Source organism: Macrobrachium nipponense, chromosome 13 (assembly GCF_015104395.2).
Source record: "Macrobrachium nipponense isolate FS-2020 chromosome 13, ASM1510439v2, whole genome shotgun sequence".
NCBI lineage: Eukaryota > Metazoa > Arthropoda > Malacostraca > Decapoda > Palaemonidae > Macrobrachium > Macrobrachium nipponense.
In genome coordinates, this window is record NC_087206.1 from 49,671,798 (window position 1) to 49,691,080 (window position 19,283).

The window sequence follows — 19,283 nt, forward strand, 5'->3', positions numbered from 1 at the left end:
ACTTGAATATCATTTGAGTTTCCAAACAGCAAAGTGACCAGACCATCCTTTCCACCAGCCAGAGTGCCATTACCAACATCCAATAACTTAGAAAATGCTCCTGCTTTCTCATCCTTTGAATGAAGAAAGCACAGTCCTTTTACCAACAATAGAGTTACAGCTATTCCACTTGAAGTAACTGCTAGTGTAATGTCCTTCTATCGGCAATAGAGTTACAGCTATTCAGCTTGAAATAACTGCTAGTGCAATGTACTTCATTTATCATTTTTTAGCTAAAATAAGATTGATGACAAAAGTCTTGCCTGTCCTGCAGAGTGCATCTAGGAAGTACAGCGCTCCTGTTGCATTCTCAACTTCGAGACTACTGTGTTATATGCACTTCTTAGGTCCTCTTCCAGTAAGTGAAATGTAACTGTACTATGATAAACCATACCTATATTTATAACAGCACTAAAACTACAACCTGGAGCATATGTACTTTTCTCATTAATGTAGAACCTTTGATACTCTCATTGTCAAATAATAATCGAGGGTGAGGGATAAATGGAAAAGTTATTGATAAGGTAACAATCAAACAATTTTACTGAAAAAATCTTTGTTGTTATCAAATTTGCGTCTAATAATTTCATGTTATGGGATAGACGGTAAGAGACATTATATACCCGTAGTGGTCCAGGCATATTTTTAATTTTGACAGAAATTGTAACCGATTTATGATTGTAGCTAACAAAATTGATATTTTGTCGAGTTAAAGAATGTTTAAAAATCTGTAGATTTATTAAATTAGTCTACCTACTCAGAGACATGAAAAATCCGAAGAGCTTCATACACATCCTGAGATACGGGGAGAGGTCACTGTGAAAAGTAATAACTTTTTAGTGGGGTTATATATGTTTTTAAGAAAATCTAATAAGTTTATGTACGAACTGTATGTTAGCCTAACCTCTGTGCCAGATTTCGTACTGTTTGGTTTCACTGGTGTGGACATTCACTTGGAACAAACAGACAAACTTATAGACCCGTTTATTCATTTATATAACACACACACACACACACACACACACACACACACACACACATATATATATATAATATATATTATATATATATATCTATATATATATATATTATATATATATACACCACACACCATCTCCCAACGAGACATTAATTCACATTGGTTATCTCTACATTTTCTCCACCACCTAATACATGAAAAAGTTCAGTCAAATATAAGTCAAGAATTCCCATTCTGAATGGCGACATTAAATCCATCTGAGGGAAAAGATATGATAACCTTCAGAAATCAAATAAAACAGATGAGCATAAAAATAACGTGAAAAAAACAAAATCTTTCTGGTACGCAAGGGAAAAAACTTATTGTCTCCCACTAGACAGTCTTCAAACAGTGCATATGGAAATATTCAATGTTTAATAAAAGCGTCTTTGCACTCCAACACTAAAATGTTTTTACCTTAACTGGATCTATTGCACCTTCCAACTCCGGCTTCACCTCATTGATTCTCACTTAGCTGTTGGCTGGCTGATGAATAACATCCGATTCGATATCAGATTATATTGGGTTCAAACTGGACCCGATGTGAGAACGAACCCACACACACAAGTGTTCTCAAAAGTTCTGTTTGCATTCCTTTGTGATGTAAAGATCAGGTGATATCTTCACCACCTCGAGTTATGTATCCATTTGCGTGGTCAATTTACCCATGCATTCATGCTCATCTCCTCGACCTGAGCTGTTAGTTGTTCATCAGTAGCCCCCATCCGTTCACTGAAAATATTTGCTGATTGACCTGTTGGCAAGTGAAGTTTTTCAAAACACACACAAGGGTGCTTGTTGAACATTCCTATTTCTTCTTGATGGAGTCTATTGCCTCCTATATGACACTCGCATTCTTAACCTCCTTTAAAGAGCAGCGAACACGGTTCGGCCACCACCAGTATGTGGCCCCCTTTGTGACGTAAAGATCAGGTGATACCTTCACCACCTTGATTTACATATCCATTCATCGGGTCAATTTACCTGTACATTCATGCTCTCCCCTTGACCCGAGTTATTCATTGTTCGTCAGCGGCCTCCATCCATTCACCCAAAATATTTGCTGATCGACTTCTTGACAACTGAAACTTTTCAAAACACACACATGGGTGCTTGTTGAACATTCCAATCTCTTTTCAATAGAGTCCATTGCCCCCTATATGACACTTGCATTCTTAACTAGCTTTGAAGAGCACCTAACGCAGTTTGGCCACCACTAGTATGTGTAGTTCCTCGTTGGACCAGTGGTTTATGTGCTCGCCTACCGATTCGGTAGTCTCAAGTTCGATTCCCTGCTCTGCCAACGTGGAATCAGAGGAATTTGTTTCTGGTGATTAGAAATTCATTTCTCGACATAATGTGGTTCAGATCCCACAGTAAACTGTAGGTCCTGTTGCTAGGTAACCAATTGATTCCTAGCCATGTTAAAATATCTATTACTTTGGGCCAGCTCTAGGAGAGCTGTTCATCAGCTCAGTGGTCTGGTTAAACTAAGATAAACTTAACTTAACCACCAGTATGTGCCCCCTGTCACATACTAGACTGGCACTTGTTCATAATTACTCATACTTTATTCTGCCATGTGAGTCAAGGCGATTTCCAGTGCTGGTTCCTTCCTACCCTGCTGGCTGCACACAAGTTTAGCACCCTTGGCAATGCACATCGTGGCTATCATTATTCCCAACATGATGGTGAATGATGGGAATGTGTAACATTCCAGGAAGAAAAATTTGTCCTCTTCACCTTCCACTGGTGGAGGAACCATAACAATCTCCCGTGTTTCTGGGACTTGAATACTCCGTGGTTTCCCATGCAAGTGCTTCCTGCAACCGCCTTGTAGAAGTGTTGTAGATCCATCTGCTGTGCCCCAGAAAATATTCTGAGAAGACTCCACACGAGCCTTTGAGTACTTGTGATCCCTTGTAGCAGTGGCCAATTAGTGACCTCGTTGCCCATGGTGAATAACCTACACCTTGTGCAGATCCTGAAGTTCTTTTTGTTGTCACCACTTGGCATGTGCCTCTTAAGCCATTGTGTTTCAGTGTTTTGTAATGAGCAAGATCTAATTCCCACCCTCTCAAGTCTATGTTATCTTAGAATGAAAATTCTACTTTCACATACATATCTGTTATGAACTAACACACACCCAGCCTCGTAGTCAATTACATAGCCCAAAATTAACTTAGTCTCTATTTACTGAACCTTTAAAATGACTAGGAAAGCATTTTTTATATCTATTGGTACTATCACAACGAACCCCTTATCTGACAAGATACCCTCAAAACCTTGTAATATCTGTACAACTAACACCCAGTAAATATGATGTTTGAACCCCATTCATATGCTATATATTTCAAAAATAAATTCTACGATACTCCTAAGAGCAGCACAACCAAAAAAAGACATCTATGTAAAATACCGTTAATACCATTTAAAACGGTTTCAGATTTCCTCTAATAGAAATGAAGATCCTTTCACAACATTAACAAACGTAGTTTGTACGACACAAATAATTATGGTCACAACCAAGTTCCCTCAGATCTCATTTACTGTTAGTTGCAACCCGTGTATGACCCCCAGAATTCCCCATAACGGAATGACATCATATAAAATAAAAATAAAACCCATGAGCATCCAAACTCCAAAAGAAAACATCAACAGTCCCTAGGACGCCCATCAACGTTGTCACCACCAAACAACTTATTTATTAGAAATCAATAAACACCAAACAACCCTCTATCTAGCTAACCTCATAAGCACCCAAAATCACAGTTAACCTCACTAACACCACGAATCACAATTAACTCTAAAAAGAAATCCCCGCTAATCCCCTAATCAGCACTAGTACAAGGAAATTCACCCCCATAATATGTAACCACTGAAATAAAGATATCTAGCCCAAGGCTGCACACACTATTATCGCCAAAATGACATAATACTACCAAAAAGATATAATACCCAAGAAGGCCACCAATCATAAATTACCATCCATAGATCACCAAAGCTACACCTTTGAACATAACCTTATAAAACGGCAAACCACCAAAAACCATATAAACCACAATTCCGCAACATCTATCACTCGTCTTGCTAGTAACGCCACAGCATTCATTATAAAAGATATCAACCATTATTCCTCTTCTCTCCCCCCGCCAACCCTAAAACACTCCAAGAACACCAACAATTTATGCCAAAGCACTGCAATTCCTCATAACAATAAAGATAGTAAAGGAAAAGTAATATTAAAAAAACTGACCAAAGATGAATTAAGATAAAAAAAAGAAAAACATAGGACTCCACAGACCTATGACTCCACATTTTACCAGCCATAAATGAAAAATAGAGCAAGAGAAAAGAAAACAAAATGCATATCAGCGCACAAATTTCTTTTTACAATTTTCCCATCTTCTTGATCTTAGATATATGCGCTAACTTAGACAAACCCATTTTCTAATCCAGGACTACAAACCTATTTCCACTCTGTTCTTCTGTAACCTCAAAAGGACCCTAAAATTTTGACATAATTTACAATTGATCTCATTTCTCATATTAATCTTCAAGAACAAATTATCCCCAACAGCAATTTTAACCTCTGATGATTTCCTATCGCTTTTCTCCACAATTTCTTGCGTCTTTGACTTTAGATTACGACTGAGACGAGCATGTCACTTCTTTTGCCGTAGAGATTAATGACCTAATCCTATCCTCCACATGAGAATGTACGGATAGCAAATCAAATGCGCATCGAGCCTGGCCACCAAGTAATGCTTGGAATGGACACGTTTTAATAGAATCGCTGACCATAGTATTAAAGCTGTGCCGAACTGTATCTATACATCGATCCCAATTCTTATCATTGCCATGTATGGTGGTCCTAAGTGCCTCGAGCACCTTTCTATTTGCTCGTTCACACAATCCATTAGCTTCTGGTCTGTATGGAGGGATTGTTACTTTCTGTAACCCCATAACTTCTGCAAGACACTCTAAGGCTTATTTACAAACTCCCTACCATTATCAGTTAATAAAACATTGGTCACCCCATAACGTCATACAGGTCCATTGAAGAATGCCACAGCTACTTCTGACTTTTCTTGCTTTAGTGGGAACATTTATACTACCCTCATTAGTTCATCTATTACCACTAATAAATACCTGTAATTTTATCCTGATTCACAGAAATGTTACCAATTTGCAATTAGTTACCCTTGGAGGTTCGCAAGCATTGCATATCGTACACCTTTTCACAAAACACTCCATGTCTCCCACATATTCTTCCAAATATATTTGTTACTTATTTCATTATACGTCCTTTCCACCCCATGTGGATTACCAAACTTACAATGTACTATATCTAAACCCACAGGAATCAGAACTTCTGGAAACACAATCTGTGTCGTACCCCCTTTACTTTCATCAATCTATAATTTATATTTAATTTTCCTAACCTACAAACTACTCTCTAATTCCAAACCTGAAAAAGGCAACTTATAATTTTTCCTAACTAATTCACCTCTAAGGAGTGTACGCAACTACATTATGTCTGTACTCCATGTACTTGAGCTTTGCGTCAAAATCACTAATTATTAGAAACCATCAATCTCTGACAGATCTGGCTTATTAAATAGATACAGCAAGGGCTTGTGGTCTGTAAGAACTTCAATCGTATACCCCATTAACAACATCTTAAAAATGAACCAATCTTGACACCACAGGAAAGACTTCCATATCTATGGTAGCCATTAACATTTCATTGCTGCTCTTTGTCTTAAATTTTCTGCTGAAGTAAACTATTTCATGGAATTTACCTTCAAATTTCTGCATATGGCAGGGATCTATTCCATCCTGACTGGCATCTGTCACTAGTGTGAAAGATACACTGAAATCTGGAAATTTCAGAACTGGGGGATTCATTAAAGAATCCTTAACTTTTTGAAAAGCTATCTGATGTAGGCTCCCCCCAAAGAAAGTTTAAAATCCTGCCACAACACACACTTGTCAAACTAGCTGACAAAATAGAAAAGCCCTTCACTAATTTGCGGAAAACCCCACCATCCCAGCAATTGCCTGACTTGTTTCTTTGTGTTAGGGAGGAAAATCTGAAATTACTTTGACTTTGACCTTAGTATTCTTATGATACTTCCTCAATGTGTCATAACAGTTCAATAATTCCACCCACGCAACACCTTTTTGGTTCTCGCTAACCCTTAGTTATATGCTACCCTTAATTATATGCACCTGTTTGGGGATTTTCACTTCTTTCACCTAACTTTCACTATAGTCATCTTACCTGGATCTAAAATAACATCCTCGAACAGAACCACTTTATATATATTGTTCTCCTGGCCTGTTACACTCAGAATCCTCTTGTAACTGGTTATTCACCTTATGTGCCACATCCTCATGAATATCCCCTCACTTGTATAAATATCCTCCATATGGTCCCCAATAATCCCCATATTAGTATCCACATCACCATGTTAACCTGAGTATCACCTATATCATTATTCACCTCCATTTCATGTATAACCACATATAGAATAAAAACATCAGATACCCCAGCTGTAATACAGCCAACACCTTTATGGACCGATATCCTGTTTCTTCTATATGCAGGTTGCCTAACAAATGAGGCTAACACCCGATCACTCAGGGAGAAACACACCTTTATGGAACCCATAATATTCAACTTATGCACTTGGAAATCACAACATCTCTACTGAAGGCTTCAGAGGACATTAGGGAAACATAGACTGATATAATTGGTAGTCTTTTAAATTAACCAAAGTCCCCATATCTATAAAAATTGAGATCCCAAAACTGCCCATGGTTCCTCTTACTATCGGCTTTGGCTCTGGGATGTCCCCATGATACCATTATGGCTCCTGCAGTTTATCCCTCTCCTTTTTGATGATCAGCCTTCCAAATATTTTGCTGATCTCTAGGTCCCTTTGAGTAACTCCTTGGGTAGCTTTCCTATTTGGACTACCAAAATTCTGAGGTGCAAGTCTTTCATTAATCTGTTTCTGAGACAGACGGGACTGCCAAAAATGATATGAGCATTTCATACCCCACAGTGTCTCACTCGATTGTGCCTATTGGTATGCCCTTGCCTATTACAATTAAAGGAATGTAGCTGTTGAATTGGACCTATAGATTCCTTGTTATTATCCACTTTGGCACACAATCGAGGGGAAGGAGAACCTAAATCCCTTGTGTTCAATTTATTGGAATAGTCCCATTAAAAATTGTGCTATCCACTGTGGGACATTTCGACATACGAAGTCACCTCTATTAAAATCCAGCAAGGCTTTGACTTTCCTGAATGCCACTGCACCGTTTTTAATTCCCTTGGCATTTAGAAGGTTATTTATGTACACTTTTAATGAAATCTGTACTTTTTAAGAAAGAACGCCCTCCACAATGCCTTGAAATGGATGAATCCCTGATGCAATTGTTGTGACTTTATGGAGCAGTCTTATCATTGTTCCCTTCTACCATTTTGTCTAAAGTGATGAAACCCCAGGTGTTCGGGACTCAGCGGATCTCAATTTAATCAAAATAGAAACAATGTTTTCTAAATTCACCAATGAAAAACCGAAGAGATAATATATGTATTTCTCGTTTTCCCTGAGACAAAGCAAACACCCCCCCCCAAAAAAAAAAAAAAAAAAAATGCTATTCCCAAATATAGATATTCTAATATTCCCAAGTTAAATATTGCCCAAATCATCTAAAACCCAGGGGTAAACTACCGTCTTCCTCACTCATGGTCAAGGTTATACAATCTCTGATCATTTGTTGGTCAGGAAGAGAAAAAAAATCTTGATTCATCTGAAAGAAAGAAAGAAGGCTGCAGAAAGGCAATACAGGCAAGATTCCTGATCTTTGGGACACAGATCGCATGCTTGCTATCTTTAGACTCAAAATGCTACTCCAGCAGAAATAAAGTCATACTAACACTTCCCCTGCCCAAAAACACCAGTTGCACGTACTACAAAAATGAAACACGTCGGATATATTCCCCTAATATGACAAACTCCCGATAAGATCACTATAAGGAAGGAAAAGAAACGAGGGGAATGATAAATTAATAATAAAATCACATACTCTCTCGCTCAGTTTGTTCACTTTAAACCCTAACTGTAATACACTTAATAATAAATCCACAAGCAAAAAAAAATCATTGAATAACCATATCTTAAGAGAGAGAGAGAGAGAGAGAGAGAGAGAGAGAGAGAGAGAGAGAGAGAGAGAGGCAAAGATGAGCACTCGCATACTTTCCCCTTTCCCTTGTTTTTTGTAGTCTAAACCTTCGTTTTCCACTAATAATTAGCAACATATTTTAATCGCTGACAGCTCCATTTGCCACTGAGGCAAGAAAAAAAAAGGCATCTCCTATCACCTGCCGTCATCTGTCAAGAGTTGCTGGTTTGCCTGATAAACCGCTTGAAACCCATTTTAATTACCTGCACAAGTCTCTCTAGGTGCGTTTACTTCGTTTGTTTCTGCACTATTAAACTAATATCCCACTCTATGGAATCACCAGTTATACAACAAACCTGAGAACCATCCTCATAAAAACTCTTGCTAAGTGCATCTCCAACAACATTATGCCTTCCTTCAATATACCAAAACTTGGCATCAAAATCTCAAATTATCAAAAACCACCTAGCCTTCTGAGGACAAAGATCAGGCTTATTAAAGAGATCCAACAACGGCTTATGATCTGTAAGAACTTCATCTTTGTTACCCATCAACAACATCTTGAAATGAACTAGAAACCACAGCAAACACCTCTTTGTCAATTGTGGACATCAATCTTTTATTGCTACATTGCATCTTAAATTAGCGACTATAAAAACCAATAGGATGACTGGGATCGGTCACTAGGGTAAACGGCTGACTAAAATCTGGGAACTTCAATACAGGGGGATTTACTAATGCATCTTTAAAGTTCTGTAAAGCTAACTGCTAAGCTTCACCCATGCAAACTGTTTATCATTCCTTAATAGAAAACCATCAGTGAAACGCCTGATAAAGTCATCCATTCCTATAAAAGAATGGACTTGCTTCTTAGTTTTAGGGCCAGGAAAATCTACAATAACCCTAACTTCATCATCATAAACTCTAACACCCTCCTTAGATATAACATACCCAAATAAACTGTGTTTCTTCAAGAAATCACATTTGGCCAACTTGACCTTAAGGCCAGCTAATCTAAGTCTTCTAAGAACTTCCCTAAGGTCCTCTATGGAGTCTGTATCAATCAATATGTTATCCATGTATACTAACACAGACCTCCCCAACAACCCATGCAAAACTGTATTCACTAACTGTGTAAAAGTCATAAGGCTACCTGAGAAGCCATAAGGCATTTACGTAAGCTCATAATGCCCCTTTGGTAATGAAAATGCAGTAAATTCTGAACTCTCCTTATTAAGAGGAACTTGCAAAAACCTTATATAATGTCTATTGAAGAGCATATGTTCTGACCTATCTCAATGAACAGGTCTGGCATGCAAGTGACTGGATATCTGTCAGGAGTAGTCTTTTCATTCAATTTACAAAAGTCTACATAGACCCGCTAGTATGGGGAATTAAAAGACAGCTAACTGGGCCTAATAATACCTTCTTCCTCACATTTATTAACTTCCTGCTCTGCCTGTTCCTAAAAGCTGGTATGCAAATAGGCTTTGTCTTCTCTTCTAAATGAACCTTGTGTTCTAACACATTATGTATTCCTAAATTATCCCCTTTCAATGCAACAATATCTGCTAAAATTTGCCAAAACATTGCCTAATTGCTCTACATATACCTTATAACAAGCATTAGTCAAATAATTCCCAAATGCCTGCCCCCTAGCTTGTATCTCTGTCTCAGAAATTTCTTTTAGTTCTCCTTCAACAGGAATAGATTTGTCATCAAATCATTCCACAAAATCTAACATAAATGTATTCTTCTGATAGTTCCTAATTGTATTATTACAGTTCAATAGCTCAACCCACTTGATACCTGAAGACACATCATTAACAGAAACCGCACTAACGATCTCCCCCAAGCTTTTCGCTATCTTCCACAATACACTTATTGAGCTATGAGGCACCTTTTAACTGGAATTTTACTAGACCAGCCATACCTGACTCTAAAATAACATTATCAACTAAAACCGTTTTGTATATACTACTCAAATGGTTATCAACCACATCTTGGGACTGTTAATTTACCCCAGAATCAACTTTAATATGAACAGTATCTGCATTAACATCAGTATTACCCCTATTATTATCAACATCCCCCATTTCCTCAACATTCACATAAGGGACAAATACCCCTGGGACCCCAACTATTATACCCCAAACCACAATATGCACAGAAATGTTATCATGCCGACACAAAACACTGAAAAACGCCAGATGAAATGTCAAAAAAAAAAAAAAAGTATTTCTCAATCGGAAAAAAACTCAAGAATGAAAAAAAGACAACTGCGCATAAAGATACATACTTCTCAAGTCTGGAAGTCTAAAATTCTTCAGTGTGATCGTCGAGCATTTCATTTAACAATACCGTTTGAATGGAAGACTTCTCTTCTGGATTATTGTTAGAGGAGACTACGATGGGTGCATAATAATCTAGATAGAAAATATAATGTAAAATTAAAACGTCTTATTGGTAACGCTAATAGTGATTTTGTGATTAATCTATCGGATCGACCATTAAATGAAGTTGACAAATGTGCATTAGAATATGGACTGGATATTAATATCTGTAAAGGGATTGTCTATAGATTTATGTCAAAGTCTTTCAACACTAGTGTTCCTCTTCGTTTTATGAAAGCTTTTGATGTTCTTGATAAAGATTTAGATTTGTTAAGTGATCCTATTACTTATGACGAGCTACGTAATAACCCGTTAACCATAGTGAATAGTAGTTTTGTTAAAAAGCTGAAATATATCTTGAGGTGGAGGGATGAGCTAGCTAAGGAATTTACTATAAAGTGTGCCAGTTTACCATATATGTACGGCTTAGTTAAGACCCATAAGGCAAACAATCCCATTAGGGCTATTATAAGTTCAGTAGGTTCTGTGTCTTATAAATTGCCATAGTGGCTAGTCCAGGTTCTTATGACAGTTGATGGTACAATATCACAGTGTAATATTAAGAATAATGTTGATTTTCTAGATAAACTTAGCAACATTAATGTAACTTCTGAGTTTAAGATTATGAGCTTCGATGTTGTCTTGTCATTTACTTAAGTTCCAGTGGATGATTTGTTAAATTTTTTTATCAGAGGAATTGCTTAATATAAATTGCACTTGCCTTCGAATGTAATAGTTGACTTGATTAGGCTTTGCATTAAGGACTTAATTTACATTTAATGGAAAATATTTTTTTTTACAAAAATTTGTTATGTCAATGGGGAATCTACCTTCTCCAGTGCTTACTAATCTTTACATGGAGTTTTTTTGAAGTTAGACTGTTACAAAGTATTTTACCGACTGGTACTATATGGTATCATTATGTGGATGATATTTTTTGTGTATGGCCTGTAAATGCAAAAATAATGAGAATTTTTAGATAAATTGAATGATCTGGTTCCCTCAATTAAATTCACAGTTGAGGAGGAGAGTCATTGAAACCATTTTTAGATATGTGTCTATAGAGAAATCCGTAGTTTTAAATTCAACGTATATCGCAAGCCCACAAATATATGTTCCTATGTTAATTATTACTCTGAGTACCATAGTAGAGTAAAATTATACATTTTTTCTTAGATGTTTTTGAGGGCATTAAGATTATGCACTCCTGAGTTTTTAGATGAAGAAATAGGCAAAATATGTGACATAGGTGTAAAACTTAAATATCCGATGATTTTTATGGACAAGGCATTAAAAATGGCCGAGGTGCTTTTTAATCAAATAGGGTTAGAGAACTTTTTTAATGTCATAACATGTTGGTTTTACCATACCACAAGAATTTTTTATGATTTACCTAAGGTACTTAGATATTTTAATGTAGAATTAGTTTTTAAAAGCTCAAATACGGTATGTAATATGCTTATAAAGACCTCCCCATTTACATCTACCTGGTGCCTTTGTACAATTTCTTGTAAAAGTTGTGATAAGAAATATATTGGCCAAACTGCGAAAGAGTTGTCTACTAGATTAAACCAACATAAATATTCGGTTAGAACAGGACAGGCTTCTAGTGCCCTTTATATTCATCTTAGTAATCTTCACCATGCGATTGATTGGACAGAAGCAAAAAGAAATCTTATTTTGTAACGATTATATTAGTAGGAATATAATTGAATCTGCCTTTATAAAGACATATTTCAGAAAACTTTTAAATTTGAGCTCTGGTATTGCAAAAATTAGACAATCTTATCATAGATGAAATAATGAAGATTCAACATTATCCTCTTATTTGGCGTACTGGTCAAATTCCTTTTTATGTATTTCGTATGAGTTTTAACATTATCCTTTAAGTTTGTGTACTAGTCAAATTCGCTTTTATGTATTTCTTATTGATATTACTGTTCGTTCACTTATTTTAATATTATTTGTCGTTTTTTTCTATATGTGATGTCTTTTTAGGTATGTTGTTAGTGACGTTATTATTGATACTATTCATAATTTTGAATTTAGTTGACAAGTAGTCAGTTTTTTTCTTTTCTGTAAGTAATGGGGTCATCGGGCAATTGCTCTCTTTCTTTTGACTTGTTGAGGTGTTGAGTGGTTGGGTGATCTAGATGAATATTGTTTCTGTTTGTAATGGCCTAATTATACATATTATTTTATGTATTTTTGTTTTCACTTTGCTTTTGTGAAAGCTTTCTTGGTCACTAGTTTTGTGTTCTGTAGTACTTCGTGGCCCGAAGATGTGTTAAATACACGAAAGTACTTAGCACTCTGTCTTTTCTTTTTACAATTTTTTGTATTTGAAACCTTTATCAGTAGGGAGACCAAGGCCAAAACCCGGAAGCATATTTCCCAAGTCTGGAAGAGTATAAGGATGGGGAAAATTAGGACCAATCAAAGCATGTGGAGCTGACGATGCCGTCACAAGCCACGCCTTTTAGCTACACTTGGTCTCATAGCCATTATTGCCAGTCACAATGCGAAAAAAAACTTCCCCATTTCACAGTTTACTACTTGTATGACCTATACATTTTAGTCAGATATATACAATGCAACAAAATTCAACAACAATATATTCTTCAAATGAGATACACAGTGAAATATATTAGGAGTTATTGGCTTCTCCCTCTTGGTAATAGTGCTCAGTGCCTCTTAATTCCTGCTTACAAAGTCGATAATTTCTGCATAAATCATATTTTCATCGAGAGTTGCTAAATCATTTACTTGAAAATATGTGTTTAATGCCATTTATGACGAGTTGCGATAACTCATGGGATGAACCAAACAATGTACAAGATGGTAAAATTGATGGTATGGTAAAAATGATGGTATATGACAAAATACAAAATCAGAGGAGGAACCATAGTTTCTGCCACCTGCTTTCTTCTTCCTTATTTTGTGCTCGGAACACGACGGAATCAAGTCACGAGCAAATGGTGCGCATATTTTTTCACCACATCCGCATTTGGGGACTGAGAAGACATCATGAGATATGCACGAAATATTTCTGGAAGAATATGGGTTCTGCGATTAAGGATTTTGTTAGGTCTTATGCTGTGTATATTGCTTGTAAGACAACGAAGGTTAGGTACATTTCCTGTACCATCTAGACCTTTTCAGAGAATACACTTGGATATCCTTGGGAATTTTTGTGAGTCTCGATACGGTCATGAATATCTATTAGTTCTTGTTGATAAGGTAACTAGGTTTGTTGAGATTTTCCCTCTGAGAAATAAGTCAGTGGAAGAAGTGGCTATCGACTTATTTCAGGGTTTTTATCTGCCATTATGGAGTCCCCAAGGTTCTGATAATGGATAATGGATGGGAGTTTGTAACTAGGCTTCAGAATGCCTTGCATAAGTTATGAGGATAAAAAAAGTAACCATTAGTCCGTATAGACCAGAAGCTAATGGGCTGTGTGAAGTGCCAACAGGAAAATTTTAGAGGCAATACGTGGCACTGTAAGGGGTAATGATGTAAATTGGGGTCGATATATAGTGCAAGTCCGGCATAGTATTAATATAAGGGTTAGTGATACAATAGGTATGTCTCTGGCAGAAGCATTATTTGGTCATCCAGCACGAGGCACGTTTGATTTACTGTCCATTCCGGCTAGTTGTGATGATACAGGTAGGTCTTTGGTTTCTACGACTAAAGAAAGGCACATGCACCTTAGCAGAAATCTTGAGTCCAAGACTCAAGAAATGGTTGATAGAAGTAATTCAAAGGCAGCTAATATTGATATTGCTGTTGGTGATAAAGTCTTTGTGAAAGTCAGCATCCGTAACCAGCTTAACTATAAACTAGGGCAATTCGGGTTGTTGAAATTAAGACAGGGAATAGATTCATCTTATATGAGAATACAGGTTCATCTAGGTTGATGCACATACCTAAGATTAAGAGGACAATGTAATTGTGTTGAGATGGTGCTAGTTTGTGTTTCTATTTACTCTGCGTGGAATTTGACTTTGGTTGTGAGTTACTGTTTTATTTTCTCTTCGCATCTGCGATGACTTGGTGAGATTTTGTCAGATTCTTTTATATATTATTTTCCTCTCAGATTTTTATTTTTGCGTTATTTTGCGTTGATATATGTTGGAATTTATGTATAAGTACCATAGAGTTGCTTGGAAGGTTTTGGTGGTTTGGGAAAAGTTATTCGTTAATATATGTCTGATTGAGATGGTTGATAGTTCATGAGTTTCGTTAGCCTTTGTTAATTGACACTGAAGCTATTAATAGAGAAACTAACGTGAGGATGCCAAATGGCAATTTTCAAAAGGTAGGTGTCCTTTTTATTTAACCTTGATATTTGATACTGGAAGGAAGAGGGTGTTGGGTAAGAGAGGTGGCAGCGTAATTAATCATAATTAATTAATTAAGTAAACGCACCTCAGAGAGACTTGTGCAAGTAATTAAAATGGGTTTCAAAGGGTTCATCAGGCAAACCAGCAACTCTTGACAGATGGCGGCAGGTGATAGTAGATGCCTTTTATTTTATTTTATTTATTATTTATTTTTTTTTCTTTTGCCTCAGTGGATAACGAAGGTTTAGAGCACAAAAAAAGGGAAAGGGGAAAGTATTCGCGTGCACGTTTATACGGTTATTCAGTGATTTTTTTTTTTTTTTTTTTTTTTTTTTTTGCTTGTGGATTTATTATTAAGTGTATTACAGTTAGGGTTTAAAGTGAACAAATTGAGCGAGAGCGTATGTGATTTTATTATTAATTTATCATTCCCCTCGTTTCTTTTCCTTCCTTATAGTGATCTTACCGGGAGTTAGTCATATTAGGGGAATATATGTGTCCGACACGTTTCATTTTTTTAGTACATGCAACTGGTGTTTGGTGGGGAGGGGAAGTGTTAGTACGACTTTATTTCTGCTGGAGTAGCATTTTGAGTCTAAAGATAGCAAGCATGCGATCTGTGTCCCAAAGATCAGGAATCTTGCCTGTATTGCCTTTCTGCAGCCTTCTTTCTTTCTTTCTTTCAGATGAATCAAGATTTTCTTTCTCTTCCTGACCAACAAATGATCAGAGATTGTATAACCTTGACCATGAGTGAGGAAGACGGTAGTTTACCCCTGGGTTTTAGATGATTTGGGCAATATTTATCTTGGGAATATTTGAATATCTATATTTGGGAATATCATTTTTCTATTTTTTTTTTGGGGGGGGGGGGGGGGGGGGGGTTTGCTTTGTCTCAGGAAAAACGAGAAATACATATATTATCTCTTCGGGTTCTCATTGGTGAATTTAGAAAACATTGTTTCTATTTTGATTAAATTGAGATCCGCTGAGTCCCGAACACCTGGGGTTTCATCACTTTAGACAAAATGGTAGAAGGGAACAATGATAAGACTGCTCCATAAAGTCCCAACAATTGCATCAGGGATTCATCCATTTCAAGGCATTGTGGAGGGCGTTCTTTCGTAAAAAGTACAGATTTCATTAAAAGTGTACATAAATAACCTTCTAAATGCCAAGGGAATTAAAAACGGTGCAGTGGCATTCAGGAAAGTCAAAGCCTTGCTGGATTTTAATAGAGGTGACTTCGTATGTCGAAATGTCCCACAGTGGATAGCACAATTTTTAATGGGACTATTCCAATAAATTGAACACAAGGGATTTAGGTTCTCCTTCCCCTTGATTGTGTGCCAAAGTGGATAATACCAAGGAATCTATAGGTCCAATTCAACAGCTACGTTCCTTTAATTGTAATAGGCAAGGGCATACCAATAAGCACCATCGAGTGAGACACTGTGGGGCATGAAATGGTCATATCATTTTTGGCAGTCCCGTGTGTCTCAGAAACAGATTAATGAAAGACTTGCGCCTCAGAATTTTGGTAGTCCAAATAGGAAAGCTACCCAAGGAGTTACTCAAAGGGACCTAGAGATCAGCAAAATTTTTGAAAGGCTGATCATCAAAAAGGAGAGGGATAAATTGCAGGAGCCATTATGGCATCATAGGGACACCCTAGATCCAAAGCCGATAGTAAGAGGAACCATAGGTAGTTTTGGGATCTCAATTTTTATAGATATGGGGGCTTTGGTTAATTTAAAAGACTACCAATTATATCAGTCTATGTTTCCCTAATGTCCTCTGAAGCCTTCAGTAGAGATGTTGTGATTTCCAAGTGCATAAGTTGAATATTATGGGTTCCATAAAGGTGTGTTTCTCCCTGAGTGATCGGGTGTTAGCCTCATTTGTTAGGCAACCTGCATATAGAAGAAAACGGAGGTGAATAATGATATAGGTGATACTGAGGTTAACATGGTGATGCGGATACTAATATGGGAATTATTGGGGACCATATGGAGGATATTTATAAGGATGTGGCACATAAGGTGAATAACCAGTTACAAGAGGATTCTGAGTGTAACAGGCCAGGAGAACAATATATATAAAGTGGTTCTGTTCGAGGATGTTATTTTAGATCCAGGTATGATGACTATGGTGAAAGTTAGGTGAAAGAAGTGAAAATCCCCAAACAGGTGCATATGATTAAGGGTAGCATATAACTAAGGGTTAGCGAGAACCTAAAAGGTGTTGCGTGGGTGGAATTATTGAACTGTTATGACACATTGAGGAAGTATCATAAGAATACTAAGGTCAAAGTCAAAGTAATTTCAGATTTTCCTCCCTAACACAAAGAAACAAGTCAGGCAATTGCTGGGATGGTGGGGTTTTCCGCGAATTAGTGAAGGGCTTTTCTATTTTGTCAGCTAGTTTGACAAGTGTGTGTTGTGGCAGGATTTTAAACTTTCTTTTGGGGGGAGCCACATCAGATAGCTTTTCAAAAAGTTAAGGATTCTTTAATGAATCCCCCAGTTCTGAAATTTCCAGATTTCAGTGTATCTTTCACACTAGTGACAGATGCCAGCCAGGATGGAATAGATCCCTGCCATATGCAGAAATTTGAAGGTAAATTCCATGTAACAGTTTACTTCAGCAGAAAATTTAAGACAAAGAGCAGCAATGAGATGTTAATGGCTACCATAGATATGGAAGTCTTTCCTGTGGTGTCAAGATTGGTTCATTTTTAAGATGTTGTTAATTGGGTATACGGTTGAAGTTCTTACAGACCACAAGCCCTTGCAGAATCTATTTAATAAGCCAGATCTGTCAAAAGAGATTGATGGTTTCTAATAATTAGGGATTTTGACGCAAAGCTCAAGTACATGGAGTACAGACATAATGTAGTAGCGGACACTCCTCAGAGGTGAATTAGTTAGGAAAAATTTTAAGTTGCCTTTTTCAGGTTTGGAATTAGAGAGTAGTTTGTAGGTTAGGAAAATTAAATATAAATTATAGATCGATGAAAGTAAAGGGGGTACGACACAGATTGTGTTTCCAAAAGTTCTGATTCTTCAATAGATCTGTATGACGTTATGGGGTGACCAATGTTTTATTAACTGATAAGGGTAGGGAGTTTGTAAATAAGCCTTAGAGTGTCTTGCAGAAGTTATGGGGTTACAGAAAGTAACAATCCCTCCATACAGACCAGAAGCTAATGGATTGTGTGAACGAGCAAATAGAAAGGTGCTCGAGGCACTTAAGACCACCATACATGGCAATGATAAGAATTGGGATCGATGTATAGATACAGTTCGGCACAGCTTTAATACTATGGTCAGCGATTCTATTAAAACGTTTCCATTCCAAGCATTATTTGGTGGCCAGGCTCGATGCGCATTTAATTTGCTACCCGTACATTCTCGTGTGGAGGATAGGATTAGGTCATTAATCTCTACGGCAAAAGAAGTGACATGCTCGTCTCCGTCGAATCTCAAGTCAAAGACGCAAGAAATTGTGGAGAAAAGCGATAGGAAATCATCAGAGGTTAAAATTGCCGTTGGGGATAATTTGTTCTTGAAGATTAATATGAGAAATGAGATCAATTATAAATTATGTCAAAATTTTAGGGTCCTTTTGAGGTTGCAGATGAACAGAGAAGAAATAGGTTTGTAGTCCTGGATTAGGAAATGGGTTTGTTTAAGTTATCGCATATATCTAAGATCAAGAAGATGGGAAAATTGTAAAAAGAAATTTGTGCGCTGATATGCATTTTGTTTTCTTTTCTCTTGCTCTATTTATCATTTATGGGTGGTAAAATGTGGAGTCAGTCTGTTGAGTCCTATGCTTTTTTTTTTTTTTTTATCTTATTTCATCTTTTCTTTTACTATCTTTATTGTTATGAGGAATTGCAGTGCTTTGGCATAAATTGCTGGGGTAATTGTTGTAATAATGGGGAATTTAGATGAAACAGTGCAGGAAGTACTATGGAGTTTAAGGGTATTCTTAGAGATTTTAGGGTGGGCCGGCGGAAAGGAGAGAAATAATGGTTGATATCTTTTATAATGGATGCTGTGGCGTTACTAGCAAGACGAATGATAGATGTTGTGGTATATATATATATATATAGTATATATATATAAATATAAGATAAATAACAAAAGGATATATATATATATACGTAATATAGATATATAATAATATATATATATATATATTATATATACATATATATATTATATATATAATATATCTATATACGTATATATATATATTATAATAATATATATA